Source organism: Nilaparvata lugens, chromosome 10 (genome assembly GCF_014356525.2).
Source record: "Nilaparvata lugens isolate BPH chromosome 10, ASM1435652v1, whole genome shotgun sequence".
Lineage (NCBI taxonomy): Eukaryota > Metazoa > Arthropoda > Insecta > Hemiptera > Delphacidae > Nilaparvata > Nilaparvata lugens.
Window position 1 is genome coordinate 9,840,786 of NC_052513.1, and position 4,767 is coordinate 9,845,552.

A 4,767-nucleotide genomic window follows, 5' to 3' on the forward strand; every position below is an offset into this window, starting at 1 on the left:
TATGTGACATAAGTAATAATTTAATAGATTGGCATGAACTATTTGAACCTTTAAATGGCGTAGTAGCAAATTATTCAAATTTTATGTAAATTTGCAAGTCAGAAATGAAAATTGTGAAAAGAAAAGGAGAACTTGCCCACTTGCCTGCCAACCAGTACCATGGAATGTCACCAAAATTTGTAGAGCACAATACCCTTCATTGTACATTTTAAAGACTTAAAGTTTTAATCTAATTATTAATTTTCTATAAGACTTTTTGATGCTGTTTTAAAGCAAAAGTTATACAAATATTTATTTAATCCCTTGGAAGAGACGACTTAGGCCACCAACAACCCAAAACTACCAGGAATTTCGGATCATCACTGACAACTTATAAAAATTCAGCACGTGAGTGAAAAATAGTTGAAATAAAAATAGGGCGCCCTCAGTGCTTCGAATGAAATAAAATAAAAGCTAGCTCGTCGGAAAGGTTTTAAATATTAAGAAATTAATACAAAAAACTTGTGCAAGTCTTAAAAGGGTATAAGAAATACTTTATTTGAATAGGAATCAGTCAATTTATATATCAAAAGTACACCAATTAAGAGAATATTAAGTTCTAAGCTAGTAATGCTAACGTTCACCCAATCATTGATTTGATAATACAATTTGTAATAATATAATGTAGCTCTGGTTCTTTGGATAAATTGATTTATCTAATTCCATCAGGTGCTGAATCTTACACCCTGAGATATATATATTTATTATCGAGAAATTTATTGGGAACTATAGAAATTAATATATATATAATTATTGATTTGTCAATTTATCATTCTCTGATTTGGGAAATAATATGTAAAGTAGGATTATCCAAATCGACAAGCAACAGCAAGTTGATGTCAAAGCTGCATGCAAATAAATGCATAGGCCTATGATCAATGAATTGAAAAGCACATGGTAAAGTTTCGTGCTATAGAACTGAAAAATAGTGTACTGATCTGTGATATTTTATTTTATTTTGTTCTTGTTTTATTGTATATTTTGTTGCTCTATATATTTTCTATATTGACCTGATTTTTTTAAATTATTCATCTAATATATGTATCAAATTTTTTATGGTGTACCATTCATTTTTACTCCCCAATACCATAGAGTATAAATCTTATATATATTTGTTAATAATCAATATTAAATTATTGCGAGAGCTCCTGTATGAGCCTATTAAGATTTTAATGAAATTGTATCCTAGAAAACCACGACCAGATTTTATAGTATTTAATTCTCATGCTCTACCGATTTTATGCCAAGCCGAGGCGAATCGTTATTCATTAAAAAATAACGTCAGAATGTACTGGAATTAATCAGGATTTAAAATAACCCAGCTTTTTTGCAACAACCTGCACTAAGTAAACTGATTGAATGATTACAAAAGTTCAGCAGCTGAGTCATGATTTTGACACAGGCCCACACACATGAACTCGCGCTCACTCTCTTCCATCACCAACAGACAACGAAATAATTATTATCAGCTGTTTTCCCAAGGATGAATAATAATTATCTTTTTAATGTCCTTCAGCGAGTTTTCTCAGGGATGAGACCTAGTGCAATCGAATCTTCATATTATAAACCTACTATGTTCTGAATTTCGTGAGAATCGCTAGAGCCGTTTTCGAGATCTGGTGCAATACAAACATCTAAACATCCAAAAATCTAAACATATAAACAGAAGTTGCTCGTTTAATAGTAGTATAGGATAGATTCTATAAGATAGAACGGAGCTTATAATAATAGCTGAAAGTGTTATGTTCAATCTAATATAAATTATAAGGATTAAGTTATTAACAAAATGTTAATAACCCAATAATAATGTATTAATGTATTTTGTATTTTGTAAAATAATGTTAATTTGGTGTAAACCCAGATTTAGGGATTCAGATTAGAATCCTATTAAGCGAGCAATTTCTGTATATATGTATAGATAATAATTATATATTTATCTCTTTTCTGAGGGCTAGTTGTAATATATAGAAAGAAAAATAAAAAATCTCAGTACCCTTTTTGAATCTTTTATGTGATCAAATAATTCATGTGGTTAACTGGTTATATGGGTATATATTTATGTTCAACGGATCTCGAAAACGGCTCTAACGATTTTCACGAAATTTGGAACATAGGAGGTTTATGATATAATAATTTGATCGCACTAGGTCTAATCCTTGGGAAAACTCGCTGAACGACATTAAAAGGATTATTCATCCTTGGCTGAAACAGCTGTGGATAGTAAAAAAGAGAGTGAGCGAGTGAGGATGTGAAAAATCAAAACATCCGAAATTCATAAGATGACGTATAGCCAGCTGTGAAATATAAACACTATCATTTTAGAGAATATTGTGTTCTGTTCACTGTTAGAGAATTCCGTTGTTCAGTCATACTAAATCACAAAAAACTGGCACTTCACATCTATCAAATTATATAATTCCACTGAAAGTGTCTAACCTGACCACTTGAAAGTACTCACTTGCACACAATTTAAGAAAATATTGAAAGCAGTGTTAATCGATGAATGTTTGTACAACGTACATGACAATTTTAGAATAGATTGGAATCGTTCTATGTGATTCATGTTATTTTATTGTTTTGTACTGATACTGACTGATCTTAGTGTTCTTGTGTTTGTTTTGACTTACTTAGTGTTAAAAAATTGACGAAGTCAATGTGAATATTTTATGACCAATAAAATTCTACTCTATTCTTTTTAAATAAATAAAAATAAATAGCGAAGCCACTACCTCCGTAAACATGTTCACGGAGGTAGTGGCGAAAGTCGGTGCCCCGATATTAGACTTTATGAATTCAACGATGTCGATATCGCTGTAGACTATTATTACGATTTATTCAATGATGCTTTCGCTTTGCATGTGCAAAAATAAAAATATTATTAGATCGAAGTATTCTGTTTGGTTTACAAGAAACATTATCCAGATGATAAAATTAAGAAATAAATGTGCATGGAAAAATTTTTTTGGGATATTATATGAACAAATTCAAGGAATTGAGAGCTGAAATAAAAAGTGAAATCAACATAGCCTAACAAAATTATATATAATCTCTACAAAATAACTTTAATTCAAACATTTCTGGAACTATATGTTGCGAGTAAAAAAGAATCTACATCGGACTCAAATTGTTTTGAGTGGAATGTATGCAGGTATACCGTTCGGGAAGTACTGCAGGCTTTTGCTGATTATTTTTCATTCATTTACAATAATAGCAACAACCGTAATAACATCCAAAATAATAACTATAACGAAGCATATGACACCATTTCTTGACATATTACAAGTTTCATATATCTGAAAATGAAGTAAATTCAGCTATAAATAAACTTAAAACAACTAGATCTTGTGGGCCTGACGGTGTACCAGCATACATTATATTATGAAGGGTTGTAGAGATATTCTTATTCAACCTTTACAATTTATCTTTAATTTGTCCTTGAGATCGAATTAATATCCTGAAAAATGGAAAGCTGCAAGGGTGACACATGTTCATAAGACTGGTGGAAAGAACATAAACTCGAATTTTCGTCTCATTGCTATTCTGGATTCTCCAAGAAAGGTCTTTGAATATTTTACATAGCAAGGTTTTCAACCATGTATGCCCCGCAATTTCCTCATTCCAACATGGTTTTATGCCACCGTGCTCAACTTTAACTAATCTGTTGCAGTTCACCCAATCAGTCTCTTCGCAGCTAGACATGTATGGTCGTATGGATGTTATCTATTTAGATTACAAAAAACCTTTGATTCGGTGGATTTTGGGATTTTGTTGAAAAATTGAAATTGTTTTGTCTGTCTGATAGTTTGATTGCATTTTTTGAGAGTTATCTAAACGATAGGATATCTTATGTGGTTTTTAATAATAATTATAGATCTCTTTATTTTACCAATTCTTCTGTGGTTCCACAGGGATCAAACCTTGGTCCCTTGTTGTTCCTCCTACTCATAAATGATCTGCCTGACCACATTAAGTATTTTGCTTTTGCAGATGATGTCAAACTTTTCAGACCTATTTCTAGTCTGGAGGATTGCTCTCTCTTGCGGGATCTGAATGCGATTCATGACTGGTGTTTGAGAAATGGATTGGAAATAAATATATCAAAAACAAAATAATAAATTATATTCACACGTCAGAAAAATCCTTTTCTTTACAATATTACAATATTTATAATGCAGATCTCGATTGTGTTATCCAAAAAGGACCTGGGCGTTATAATGGACCCTACTCTTGAGATTAAGGAACACCTAACACATGTTATGAATGGTGCTTATAGGTAGCTAGGGGTTTTATTTCGAAATTGTAAGCCTTTTACAGCATGTGACGTTGTTTTGAAAATGTATCATGCTACAGTGAGGAGTAAGCTTGAATATGCTGCTTTAGTTTGGACTCCATTTCACAGCAGCGCAATTCTTGATTTGGAAAAAATCAGAATAAATTTTTAAGGTATCTTTATTTCAAAAAGTTCAACGTATTGTGTCCTACAGCTTTTCCAACAGACGATCTAAGGGTGATATTTAGTGTTCAAATATTAGAAGAAAGGAGATCTGTCGGTTCCCTCTTGCTATTATATAATATTCCAAACAATCAAGTATTCATGCCAGAATTTGTAAATATGTTGCAACTGTATGTCCCGTTTAATAGACTAAGACAAAATATTCTGTTTCACATGCCATTTATCAGAACGACTCATCATTACAATTCTTACGTATACAGAACTTTACGTTTGTA